The 14977-nt window shown below is 33.5% G+C and overlaps 1 long non-coding RNA gene across 1 annotated transcript; it reads left to right on the top strand.

The window, feature by feature from the left end:
• The first annotated feature begins 1557 nt into the window (after positions 1 to 1557).
• On the top strand, positions 1558 to 13974 carry LOC126749302 (uncharacterized). Its single transcript, XR_007664998.1, has 3 exons — positions 1558 to 1614; positions 1705 to 1837; positions 12386 to 13974. It is a non-coding gene; the product is annotated as an uncharacterized LOC126749302 (long non-coding RNA).
• The last annotated feature ends 1003 nt before the right edge of the window (positions 13975 to 14977 follow it).

Here is a 14977-nt window from a genome sequence, read left to right as displayed (position 1 = left end):
GCTGAAGGTAAAAAAAACGAGCTCGCGTATTTCACCAGTGAAAATAAAAACATGTTTAAGTGAAGTGTGTGAGACTTAAAAAAAAACATTAACATAAATAACAGTAAACGAAAAATTAGGTAAGTTATTTACCTTATATTTTTCTCAAATTACCTTACTTTTTCGGAAATACCAAAAAGAGTGAAAATTTTGCATAAAAATTCCCGTTCCTAGTTTAACCGAACTTTTATCGAAAACATCTTGTCGCACTTGCATTGTCTTATTTATTTAATGTAACACGACGTTCCGGTTGGTAAGTATCTCCAACATGAGTAACTGACAGCAAAGTACTATTCTATAGGCTTATATACTAGATGTGTGCAACGATGTGGAAAGGAAAGTCATCCGTGAAAAGAGTTGGGGGGAGGACACGCCTCAGTATCTTCACTATGAGTCCAACCATCCTGCAACCACCAAAGTAGGCATCATAAGATCCCTCTACAATAGAGCTCGAGCCATCTGTAGAAACGACGATGACGACAAGTCCGACAAGATGTTTTCACTGTACTGTCTACCACTTTCAAAAACGAACTTTTATCATTGCCAAAACGCTTATGCTATTCGTTTTTTATAATCTATACCAGGTGGCTCATTTTAGTCGACGTTTGACTTTTGTTTTGTTTTTTTTAATGACCTTCAAAATACACGTACTATTGCAGTGACGTGGCCCCCTGTGACCTTAGCAACTTTTGTTTAAACTTTGTTTTTTAGGCTTAGCAACAGAGATATTTGCGTGCGACCCTGTATACAGGGTGTTCCACAATCAACGTCACAGGCTATAACTTTTTTATTTGTAAGTATATTTTTTGGTAAATATATTTTAATAGCTATATGATCACTACCCAAAATTACTTAAAAAAAACTACCCCCAACAAATTCATTTTTGGGGGATGTATTTGTTGGGGGTAGTTTTTTTAAGTAATTTTGGGTAGTGGTCCTATAGTTATTAATTTTTTTTTTAATTTTTATAGTTAAAAATAAAAAAGTTATAGCCTGTGACGTTGATTGTGGGACACCCTGTATACCAAAAAAAAAGAACTTATTTCTAAAACCATAAAACATACAAATGAATAATTAATTAGGAAAATTTATTTTAATAAATTTTAAAATTATTTTCCTTAAATCGAATTTAAATAGTTTTACATAATACCACACGCCACTGTCCATTTTATGAATGAAGTCGGCCATGTTGTCTCCACTACTGCATTCCCCTTACCTCAGGCCAAAGTGTTTCAGATCCGTCTGCCACACTGTATGTCCCTTATTTAGAAACAACAATCGTTACAAACCAACATTCAATTGTTTTCCAAGCCACTAGATTTTTAAATTTCGACCGCGCTGAAGCCCGACAGCAAGACAGCTTTAAAGTAAAAATTTGGAAGGTACGGTACATATACGATACTGATGCCCAGCTCTAGCTTGAGGCCCGTGTCTAACTATATATTTGTGTTCTGTGGTGTCTAAATTGTCAACGTCAACTTCACATTTTATTTATTTATTTTTGTTTTGTGTAGTGTTTGGAAAACTAGGAAAAATATATGTTTCTGCTTTTTAATCAAAATCAAATCTTTAAAAGTAAGTACTTGATATTTTAATCAATAAGAAGTAGTGTAAGGATCGGACTTTAATAAAATAATATAAATTTTATAATTTTATTACTTTCAGCTGGAGGACGTTTATCAACAACCCATACTTAATACATATTCCAGCCTTTTTCATCTCAATTTATGCAATAGACATTTTGGATAAATCCATATTTTTTTAGATATTCTCCAACAACAGAATTCTGAAATGATTGGTAAGTTAATTGTTTATACATTTATCATTAAAATCTTAATTTTTGTTTGTTTGTGTGTTCGAATCTCCTGCACTCAACATAGTAACACCCAATAACTAGTAACATAGAAAATGTAATATATATAGGGTAAACAGTACAGTTATTGGCACTTTAAAAGATACTTTATTTTCCGTATAAAATAATAAATAGTTTTATATTGGGTTTTTTAAATATCTATCATAAATAAATATGTATTGGGAATATATTGAATAATTAAATCGTAAAAGTATGATTAACATAAGATTAGAAAGCAATTTTTATCAAAATATAAATATGTGCAAACATTGTGTTATTGACACTATAAAAAATATCATTGGCACCTCAGGACATATTGATTGGCACCTGATGTACGGTTTGAGATTTTAATGAAAACTAGGTATACCTACATGGATTTACTTTATTCTTATTTAGATTTTAATATTGAAACCGAAAAGTGCAAGTTTATAAAATCACAAATTTAATATTATTGTATTACAGCTAATTATATAATAAATTCCACTTAGACATATAATTTTGCTATATTACAACAGTCTTATTACAGCTTACTGGTTTTTATTATTACACTCTTTAATACAGCCATTACATATATTTTTTTGTTTACTATCGGGGGCATATTGTTATGTTTTCTTATACAATGAGGGTGAAATTGTCTAATGAAAATAGCACATTTTATACCAGTCTTTGCTTCGGTTATATTAAAAGTGCAGATATAACAAAGACCGACAGACACTTTTTTATTCTCAGGAAAATCATTTTTTTCATTTTCAACAAAAACACTTGCATCGTCTTTTTCACTTTGAAATAAGTTCCTCACATGTCCTGGTTTGTTATTTGGGGTATTTAATAGAATATTCGAGATAACATTTATTTTATTTAATACAGGTTTCACAACCTGAGGTTTAAAATTGTCACTAATTTCTGCTGCATTATTTATGATATTTGACTTGGGTTTTTATGAAAGGTTTCCTGTTTTATTTCTAGGATTTTTTTTTTTACATTTTCCTTCTGTGTAGCCTTTTCAAGTCTTATTTTTTTTCTGTTTTCTTTAGCTTTTGATTGATTGATTTTTTTTATTTAATTTTTTAAGTTGAATCTTTTTCCATTCCTCCGAAGTCAGCACAAAAGGAAGTTTTTCAGAGTTTCTCTTTCCATTACTTTCCGGGGTGTTTCTGGCCACATAAGATGTTTCTTTATTTCTGGAGTTTCTTTTTCAATCAGTGTGGTAACTTGTTTTCCAACTTCACTTTGTTTTATAGATGCTTGATTGATATCTACATTTATTTCCAACTCATTATCAGTTGTGTTTACTTCTTGAGAAAAAATCGATTTTTCCATTAAAACGTTAGATGGAGACGCAGAAAATATAATTGGAATATCCTTCAAACTAAACACCTCAATGTTATCATCATGTTCATTTAAATTACTCACATGATTTTTATTTATTTCTATAGGACTTGTCATTCTAACTTCTATGCTGTCTTTATTTTCATCTGTCTTCTCTAATTCTCTGTAATCTCATTAGATTCTTCCAGTTGCATTTCTTCGGGAACTTCTCTTGATTCCAGTGATACCGCAGTAATATGAGCTGGCATAAACACTTTGTATATATTGTAGAGGGCACATAAATTTTCATCTTCTGGAGGATTATTTAAAATTTGCAAAAAATCTATTTTTGATCCCCGATAATATCCTTGAATTTTAAAAAGGAAAGGTTATATTTTTTACATACATTTTGGGCGATTCTTGTTTATGACTTTTTGACTTTCCCAAGCATTTAGAATAATCTATGGCTGAAGGATCCCAGGGATAAATGCCGCAAGCTCAAAATCCTTGAATCACTACTTCTGGTTTTACCTTCAAAATTGCTTCATTTAAAATAGGAGCGATTTTATTTTTAGTAAGAGATATTGAAGGATTTTCCCTTCTCCAAGCTAAAACTCCTTTTCTCCATAGATCTTTCAATGGTTTAAATGCAGAAACATCTGCAGGTTGGAGAATCCTGGTTGAGTTTGGATACAAAGCTACTAAAATAATTTGTAACCTTGTGCAAAGGTCACTAACTTTGTATGTTAGATGAGTAGTATGTCCATCTACAAATAAAATGATATGGAATTTTGAGTTTTTTTTTTACAAGGTTACTGTAGAAAACATTGGGAATATACTCATAAAAGAGCTCAGCTTTCATCCAACCATTGGGATTGCAGCCTATTCCCCATTCACTTGGAATATTAGTAGTAATGTCAGCTGGCAATCTTTTGTAAGGAAATACCATCATGGGAGGAGTGGTTTAACCTGCAGTCGAAAAAGTGAACAAAACTGTTACCGTTGTTGATCGTTCAATATGTCCATCACATTTATTTCTTTAAAATATTCTTCAATCTTAGCAAACCAGCCCTTTATATCCTGTTCGCTCACTGTAGCACTGGCGGTAGTAACTGGCTCAGGTTGTCTTTCAGTTAAAACTGGATGACGCTTTAAAAAACTTTTGTACCAACCGTCACCTGGATAATTATCCTTAAAAGGGTTTGGCCTAGGATTTTTTTCCAAAAATGCTTTGACACTGGCCTGAAGGTCCTCCTTTCGCTGAGGAAAACCTTTTCGAACACCTTCTGTTACCCATTTAACTAGGACATTCTCTTCTTCCTTTGTCAATACTGCAGAAGGGCCATGACCAGTTTTACAAAATTTTTTACTTAACCGGAACTGTAGGGTGGCATGTGGTATACCAAATTTTTTAGCAGCTGTTTTTTTTTGGTAACCCATTTTTAATTTCTTCTAGAGCTTCTTGCAGGTTTTCTTCATTATAACTTTTGCTATATTTTAGGTCCTCTCTTACTTTAGACATTTTCTATAAAAAAAATACCTAAGTAAGTGAATGAGTATCAGAATAGTATTATATATAGTGAGTGCCGCAAGTAGACAATTCACTTCTATAACTTTTTTGTTTTAAAATTAACAAATTATGACATTTGGTTTGTCTCTGAAAATTATTTTAATTTTATTAGTTCCCATTAATAAATAAGGGCCAGTATGCTTTTGCCCATTTTTAGAAAATATAAAAAAAATAAATAAAACTTTACTTGTTAGTTCCGGTTAAATAGTAAGTTATAGAAAAGTACTGAATACCTAGGTACCTATTCCATTAAATCTCAATCTAATTTAGTTATATTTGCCAACCTCGATAGTTATTGGCACCCAAAAATACAATAATTGGCATAGTGCCAACAACTGTATTTGGTTTATTTTACTTTATTATGATTTAAATTAAATGTAAATAATTTTAAAAAAATTATCATTAAACACAAAATATATAATAAAGTACAAATCTTAAAAATTTAGTTATTGGCACTAGGTGCCAATAACTATCATTTAATCAAATCTTCCATACAGTAATTGGCATCCTAGTAAATAAACGAAAAACGCGGGAAAAATTAGTGCATCATGCATTTTTTAGCACAATAATGTCTGTGTAATTCATATAACTCACATTTACCTTTTTAGTTGTATTACACCTCCTTAAATATCTTATCACAAAGGTGGCAATCACTAAGACTTTAACAATATTTAGCTCAATATCTTAAACACCACAAGACATAGGCTGTTGACTTTCAAAGATGTATTTGAACTGTCAAGCCTGAGGTGTGGAAATTACCACTGGGGAATAAACAATGTTGCCAGATTATATTAAGATTCGAAGGATTTAAAGATTTTTATTTATAATCTTAATAAAACACTATTTGTGAAATGGGTGCCAATAACTACCGGAGTGCCAACAACTGTGCCTGTTACCCTACATGGCCATTCTTTATATTTAGATGTTGATTTTATGTGGGTGGTATCATTATATAATGTAAAAAAATTTTACACACACAAATGTCTTTCGTAAAAATAAACAATGCAATGATTTTGATTTAAATGAGTTTAGAATATTAATAATTTTTAGATATTTTTACTATAACCTATCTGGCAAAAGGTTTCTAAGTCGTGTTAATTATTGATGAAAAAAATAAACCAGAAATTACCTAACAAAATATGAATTGGGGAATAGACTCGTTGAAAAGTTCTATTGATGGGGTTAGGACCAAAAATCTGATGTAAAGTAAGTTTATTCTATTAATTAAACTTTTTACAAAAATTGCTATTTATAGGTGGACTAATTTAAGATTACCAAAAATTTTAAATGAAACAGAACTGACGCAAAAAAAGACTGATCAGTTAATATTTTTATTTAAGATTTATGCAATTTTTTAAAGTCAAATTAATTAAAACTCAATTTTTTGTAATTTTAACAGACCAGAATATTTCTTATTTTATCTGCCTGATTAATCTTTTATAAAACCAGATTACTACTTAATCATTTTAAGTAATAAATTTTCAAATTCCAAGTCGCTGATAATTTGTTATATAAAATGAAAAAGCCATATCTGTTTCTTCATCTATTTGACTTTATTTAATAATTAAGTAGTGAGTAAAAAAAATTATATTTGTGGGCATATTATTATATAGAAGGTTTGGCATATAATTTATGAAATCCTAAAATTGGGATCTCTAATAATATGAATTAAATTACTTTAATCTTTTAATCTTAGTTAATTAGCAAAATGTTGACTAGAAAAGTTTTAAGAGCACTCTATTTGCTGAATAAATTGCCATCCCCTAATTAAAAAAGCTACAATGCAGAATGCACTTTTAACCAACAATGTGCCAACAATGTGGGCACCAGTCCTGTCCAGTGACAGGTCAACTTATGGCGAGGGCACCAATGGTTGGACCTTTCTTAAGGGCGAAACAACATCATGTAAATATTGTTAAGACCATTGAATATGATTTAAATTTGGATGGCATGTAAGTGGGCGATATTAGTGAACAAGAGTTGTGTCAATTAAAAGAGTTATTAAGAAATATGACGGTATGTTTTTCAACTCGCGAGAATGACTTAGGGCTTACATTAAAATTTGTCAATAATCGTTTTCAGAAAAAAACGAATTTTCTTTTATTTTTTTCACATTTTTGCTAATATCTCGACTTCTATAGCTTCGAAATGTTACATGCAGATTTTGCTCTAAGCATGTAACATGGGATTTCATATAAATTGGGGCAAAAGTTTATGGGTTTTGGTATCGGCTTGAAAGGGTTGTGTGATTTACAGTTTTATAAATAGAATTTGGGGTTTGATTGCAATGCAATTTATTTTTTTAGGCTTTTGGGGTTTGATTATTTTTAGGAATGTATTTACCTACCCTATCCTGTCAGCACACCTCTGTGTATTCATGTACCTGGTGTTGGGAACTTTCTGACCTTTGGTTTGTTTGTCAAGAGTTTCTATGAGGCCGGTATATGTCTGGGGTATGGAGGGACTTCTAGAGGGTGCTGTTGTGCCACAGATTGCGCTATGAGTGGAGTAAATAAGACCTTTTAGATGGTGATGATCCGTTAGTGTAGGAAAACTTACAAATACTTTCTTCTATAGCGGAATCATGTTGGGCAAGGTATCCTAATTGATTTGAAATTGGCCTCCCCAGTTTTGATTGCTATATTTCCCTTCAATTCTTCAAGTTAAGTTTTAGTAAATAAACGTGCCTTGACATCTGGTTTCTAACCCTACTAGCCGATTGACAGTGACTGTGATTGACAGTAATGACTATTGACACACTTGTTGTTGTGGAGGTTTGGCAGCGTTGCTGTTTCACATTAAAGTTTGGTTTCCATTTGGCGGATGACGGAGCGTCATAAATTAGGCAGAGCGACGTAAGAGGAAAATTGGAATTTCGTAGCCCCGTTGGGAAAATTTTGTTAGTTTTCCATGTTTTAGTATCCGAGCAGTATCATTTTGCTGTGGTATTGCGGAATTTCTATTTTGATAGAGTGAGGCTCCGCGTAGTTTGCACCAAGAGGCAGGGTCAGATCGTGTCGAAGAGAGAGTGACAAGTTCACTGCTAGTGTCATCTGTCACTGTCTGGAGTTGTCAGTTCCTTGTCCAGCCGGTAGCCATCCCGTTATCAGAAAGAACCGTCGACATTTTGTGGTTTTAAGGAAAATTTAAGTTCATCTTGCCGGGAATTTGGTTGAATGGAAAAATATTCCTTCCAAGTTTTGGGGTTTAATTTGATGAACGTCTAGTGGGAAGTTGTAGCCGAGAGGATTTCTGATTGACCTGATATTTTTGGATTTGGTCGGCTGCTCCCACACCATTTATGGGATTTTGAAATTTTCTAACCACAAAACGGCACAACTCTAGGCCTCGCTCACCACCTTAGGTATGTAGCAACATGTTGGTAATTGCCATAGAATTGATTGTGTGTTTATTTTACTGATTTTTTTTGTCCTCTATTTTAAAGGCCTCTCCTTTTTCTCATTCTCTCCTCTATTCTCTGGTCTCTTCCTATTCTCTGGTTTCTTCTGGTCATCCCAACACTGTTGGCAACCGGCTGAAGTGGCCTCAACACAGCCTGAACTGAGCATTGTACTGTGGCTCTGCGATTTTGGATTGGAACTTGCCTGAAATCGACTTGCCCATGTGGTCGTTACCCTGGTTGTAGCTGACTGGTTCCAGAGCTGTCGAGTTAAGCTACCTTAGCCAAAATACACAAGAGATTAGAGAACACGCAAGTTTTTGCACATTTTATTTTATTTAATTTTTCTCTTATTGAACGGTTTGGTTTAGTGTTGGGGGTAATAGGTTTTATTGCACCAACATACCATTAATAGGCTTTCAAATTCGAACCTTACTATTTAAAAGTTTTATTTAGATTAATGTGACTTGACTAGAGTTTGTAAAAGGTATTTAGGGCCAGTGAGGTATTGTGAATTAGGATCCAAACATATACTTCTTGTAAACAACACGTGATCACGTTTTGGATTTTCCCCTTGAACAGTAGTTCAGTGCGGATTTGTTTTTTTTTTTACTAATTCCTCGCCTTAAGCATACCTCAAGTAACTCTTAACTCTTTTATCAATTTTTTTATTTACTTAAAATTACTACAGTATTACATTTTGAATTATTTATCTATATATATCTAATTATTATTTATCTAAATTTAAATATCTCAGTGGAATTTAATTTTTTTATATAAATGGAAGTGACTATGTAAATTCTTGGATGATTATATCAATCTGGTGGACCTATGGATTGTTATTTGAGTTTTCCCAAATTATTTTCAGCTTTTAGGATCTAGGTACAGGCATTATAGGTCATCATTTTCTTGATTAAGTGGGGCTTATATTACCATCATAATATATCAGGGTTTGGTGTAAAATATTTAAATCAAGTGGCGCTCTTATTAAAATTTCTCCCACTACCTTCTCCACTGTCTAAAAGCTGGCGGCCAACAAATCTCTGAATCTTTTAAAACAAAATTTGCTTGTCTGGACTTAGTAATTTTTTTGTGGTTGGATAGTAGGTATGACTCACACGGGTTGGAAATAAATTGGTTTGAACCGAGTTACGCGCTACAAACATACAAGCCCTACTAAACAGTCTCCTGTTTTACTTTTACTGGACAATCATTTATCACATTTATCAATTGAGACCGTAGAATATGCAAAGAACAACGAAGTGGTAACGCTTTCATTCCCACCACACTGCACCCACAAACTTCAGCCGCTGGACGTGTCAGTCTTCGGGCCTTTGCCCAGGATGCATGGCTTCGTAACAACCCCGGACAGACAATAAGCATATACGAAATACCAAAAATTGTTGCCACAGCTTTGCCATTAGGTATATACCCTTATAATCGTGATATATTTTCTGATACAGATTTCGCGCCATCATATGTGACTGATCGTCCAGTTTCCAAATCTATATCTCAGCCGTCGTCGACAGAAAATAACAGCATTTCTGCCAGCACTTCCCAAACCATATAGCTCCAGAAACACCTGATGACAACGCCATACCATTTACATCTACTGGAGTTTTTTCACCTGAAAGCTTGCGGCCTTTGCCTAAGGCAGGACCAAGAAAAACACAAAATCAGAGAAAGAAGAGAGCTTGCGCGATTTTGACAGACACGCCAGAAAAAGAAGCACTTGCTGAAGAACAAAGCAAAAGGAAAATTAAAAGTTCTGGTAAAGTAGACAAAAAGACGAAAGAAGCTGCTAAAAAAGCTATTTTAACAGATGTGTCCTACTCAGGTAATACACTATTGAAAACTAAAGAGCGACGTCCAATATTACTTCTTCACATTCAGACGAGGGAAAGACTCTAGGACTCGTTGCTCGAGAAAAAGAAAACAAGTTTTCCAAGAACATAAAACAGCATAAAATAAATAAGAAATCTTTTTCCCCATTGCCATCATCTGAGTCTGAAGATGATGAATGTTTATGTCTGATGTGCGTAGCAGCATTTACAGATAGTGTTTCGGGTGAAGAATGGATACAGTGTTCCAATTGCAAAAAATGGGCTCATTTAAGGTGCACTCCGGGTACTAGTATATATTATATGTGTATAAACTGCGACAGTGATTAGTTTTTAATTTCCAAAATGTTTAATTTAGTTTTGGTAATAATTTTTTTGAGTATTTCTAAAATTAGATTTTTATTATTTATCAGAAAACTGACTTAACCACCCATTATGCTAGTTTAGTTTGTGTGGTTCAACTGGCCCCATGTTTCGGTTTAAGTTGGCCCATATGTGGGGTAAGTTGAGTCAACTGTACCCAGCCATATTGCAGTAATTTAATACTGCAACATGGCAATATAATACATCAATAATCCCTAGAATGTTTAATTATTTATATTAAATAATAACAACATGACTCTTCATTTTTCCAAATCCGGCTCAACTAGCCCCACCCTACCCTAATAATAACACACAACAAATATTACAAAATTTTCACCCTCAATATCAGCGCCGCACAAATGAGGCGATAATATTGCGAGATAGATTATGTTCATATGTAAATCAGCCCTAAAATAATATAACTGTTCTTCTTCACGTTTTTAAAATAATAATTATGTTTATAATTACAGCGTCTCCTGGTAACTTCTTACCAAATGGGTTTTTTTATTGAGTTAAAAAAAAAACAAAAAATGTTCAAAAAAAAGTCTGCTTCGTTCATTCAATGTTTGGGCCTCCCTGTATGCAATAGAAAAACATTTTGCACGAAAATCTTGTTTTTTAACGAAGTAGAACTTTTTCTGAATATGTTTTATTTTGTTAACTCAAGGAGACTTAAGACATTTATATTTTTCAGCCTCCCCGTATACAATAGAAAAACATTTTGCACGAAAATATTATTTTTTAACAAACCAGAACTTTTTCTGAACATTTTGTGTTTTTTACTCAATAATAAAAAAAAACCATTTCGTAAGATGTTACCAGGATACGCTGTATATTATATTATAAAAGTAAACACTTCCTGTTTCATTTATTTCTTTTCCAACTTCGTTCCAGGCTTTTACTTGCACATGCCTATTTGAGTAGTCTTCCATGGTATGGTCATACAAAACATTGTATTTTTCAACGATTTGTACAATTTTTACATTAAATGTTGGATTATCTTCCATTTTACTTATTTTTATTAAAATGATCGGCCTTAGATGGATCACAACGCCAAAGAATTAATTGCAAGTCGCGTTGATCATTTTTTACCAGGACTTGGCGATACATTTTAGTAATGTCACCTGTAAGAAGAACTTTGTGTTGCCTTGATCGCAACAAAATAGAAAATAAACTGTCCTGAACGGTTGGTCCAACCAAAAGAATGTCGTTAAGAGAATAGCTAGATGTCTTCGCAGAGCCATCAAAGACCACACGCAACTTTGTGGTGGTGCTTAAATTATTAATTACGCAATGGTGAGGTAGGAAGTAAGACCTTTTTGTTAATTGGTCAAAATTGGTTTGAGACATATGCCCGAGGGATTCATACTCTTCTAAGAAATTAGTATAATCCTGCTTTAAATGAACATTTTTGTTCAGTTTTCGTTCCAAACTAAAAAAGCGTTTGGTGGCACTTTCTAAAGAATCACTCAGAACGTCAGAGGAATGTTTTAGGGGCAAATTAACCACAAATTGACCATCGGTATTTCGCGTAGGGGAGACTGGCCTAAAATGACATACTAGGGTAAAACAACATAGGTACAAAATCTCCAACTTGGCAACAGTATTTTTCGGAATAACTTTATGTCAACAGTGTCTCGGCATGTCTTTATATTACGCGTATTAAAAATATCGAGATTAGTTTGGCGTTAATGTTCATAGGGCGTGCTTTGTATTTTTTCAAGTCTACAAAATGTTTGTGTTTTAAAACAGAAGATTTAACTAAAGTATTTAAAGTTTAATTTTTTACGCTCTAACCTAATTACAGGAATGTATTAATCTTATTTATTGGTAAATAACAACATTTTAACATTTTTTTTGATAAATAACATTTTTATAAATAAACACGTGTTTGTGGTGCAAGTTGGGTAAAATGACATAAGACCTATATGGCTAAAATGACATAGTATGTCATTTTGCCCTTATTTTTTTACAGTTTCTCAAAATGAATTATTTCTTCTTATTTTTTTTAGAATGGTTGGAAATTACTCAAGAAAAACCACGCGTGAGCTACTGATAAGGGTCTAGGCCGATACGAAACCACGTTTTCCGTAGAGTTGGAGAGGGACCTAGTTCAACATATCAAATTATTGGAATCTTGTTTATTTGGTTTATCATGCGATGAAGTTCGTTTCTTGGCGTATCAACTGGCAGAAAGAAATGGAATTGCACACAGGTTCAACTCAACTACTAAAATGGCTGGTTGGGATTGGCTACGTGGATTTAGGTCCAGAAACCCCGATATATCTCTTAGAAAGCCTGAAGCTACTTCGGCCGAAAGAGCACAATCCTTCAATAAACCGCAAATTGCTAATTTTTTTAGAACTTTTCAAGAGACAATTGAAAAAGAGCATATCAACCCCACGCGCATTTGGAATGTAGACGAATCTGGCCTGTCTACTGTCCAAAAACCTAGCCGAATACTTACTGCCAAAAGTCGAAAACAAGTTGGCTTAATTTCAAGTGCTGAAAGGGGGCAACATATTACGGCTGTGGTTTGCATGAGCGCATCAGGAGCCTATATTCCCCCTTCTTTTTTCCCAGAAAAAACTGGAAAAAGGAACTGACCGACAAGGCTCCCTTAGGTACATTGGGAATAGCTCAGGAGACAAGCTGGATGACGGGCGAGATTTTTATAAAATGGATGCAACATTTTAGAGAATATTCTAATCCTTCAAAGGCAAATAAAGTGTTACTTCTGGTTGATGGTCATGCTAGCCATAAAACTCTAGATGTTCAAGATTTGCTAAAGAAAATGGAATAGAAATGATATGTTTCCCACCTCATTGCACCCACCGGCTGCAACCTTTAGATGTGTGCTTTTTTGGGCCATTAAAAACATTTTATGATCAAGAAGTTACAAAATGGCTAAAATGTCATCCAGGCAAAACTGTTTCTTCATATCAGATTGGCGGCTTATTTGCTGCAGCGTATGGAAAAGCAGCTACAAATCAAAATGCTGTAAGTGGGTTTATGAAAACAGGAATATGGCCGCTAAACCCAGATATATTTCCTGATTATCTGTTTAACCCTGCAATGGTCGCAGATAGATATCAAGATGGTGATACTCAAGTGGCTAACCATTCATTGAATATAAACAATATTTCAGTTATTCGCCCACAAGACATTTCCCCTCTTCCAAGTTCATCCGGGATACAAGCAAACCCAAGAAAGCGGAAGGCAGAAGTACGTAAGGCTGCCATAGTAGCATCCGAACACTTTGTCCCAATGGACGAAAACTCTGATAATGAAAAGCCGTTTCAAGATGAAGACGACGAAGATGATCCACCCTGCCTATATTGTAACAGTTTGTACTCTATGTCCAAGTCCAAGGAAACATGGGTTAGATGTCAATCGTGCTCGAAATGGGCACATTGTGAATGTGCTGGTATTTCTAAAACAAGCAAACAATATGTATGTAAACTTTGTTAGTTTTAACTTGTAATGACCTTATGTACCTATGTAAGTTTCTTATGTTATTTTACCCAAGTATGCTCGGGTAAAATGACACATTTACATATTTCTTTTTATATTTTTTTCGCCAGGATTATTCATTTATTAAAAAAAAAATAGGTTATATTCTTATTATAAACCTTTAGTATTACAAATTACTAATGATTTTGTATGTATACATTAAAAAAATACAAAATTTATAAGCAAAAATAAAGTGGTATGTCATTTTAGGCCAGTCTCCCCTAGTTGTAGCCTGGAAAAGATCTTCACACTGTTGATCTTCAATAGATAATATTTTATCGTAGGGCTTCTCTTCAATCTCCCAAAAGTTTTTTAAATACTGTTCATGAGGGTCAATAGTTCAAAAATGACAAAAAATATTAGATTTACTCTGCTCATTTATAGTCCCTGAAATAACCCAGCCCAAGTGGGTTTTTTGAATAATAGGTAAATTATTTTCCAACTTAATTTGACCAATAGTCAATAAGTCCCAAAACCTTTCACATCCCATTAAAATATCAATTGGCCCACGTTCATCAAACCCTGGATCCGCCAAAACAAGATTGGTGGGAATTTTTAGATTGGAAGTGTCAATGGGTAAAGCCGGTATTTTATTTGTAATTTTAGGCAAAATCAAACAGTTTAAATTGGTTTCATAAGAATTATGTCGCGCTTGTATCTTTACTTGTGCCTGTTTTAATACCTTTGAATACATTTGTCCAATTCCAGACACAGAAATATTCGTGTTTTTAATATTCAAACCTAATTTCTTACACATTTCTTCGGTAATAAACGACGATTCGCTGCCATTGTCTAATAAAACTCTGCAGAAATGAATATACCATCTTTATCAAACACATTTACTACGGCCACAGATATAACTAGCTAACGCCAGCGCATTGCGTTAGCTAGTTATATATATCTGTGCTACGGCAGTCGATAATAATATTTTACCTAAGGCATTATCATCTGTCGGGTGCGTATTAATGTAAAACTACCCGTCGTACACAATACGCGGTTCGGTCCAATAATAAAAGCCAAAAACTTTAGACAAAAAAAACACTTATATTATCAAACAAAAATCAGGCAGTTTTAAGATGGTTAAAGACTAT

The sequence above is a fragment of the Anthonomus grandis genome, chromosome 24, assembly GCF_022605725.1.
Source record: "Anthonomus grandis grandis chromosome 24, icAntGran1.3, whole genome shotgun sequence".
NCBI classification, from domain to species: Eukaryota; Metazoa; Arthropoda; class Insecta; order Coleoptera; family Curculionidae; genus Anthonomus; species Anthonomus grandis.
The sequence above is the reverse complement of the archived record's forward strand: the minus strand, read 5'-3'. Positions and strand labels throughout refer to the sequence as shown.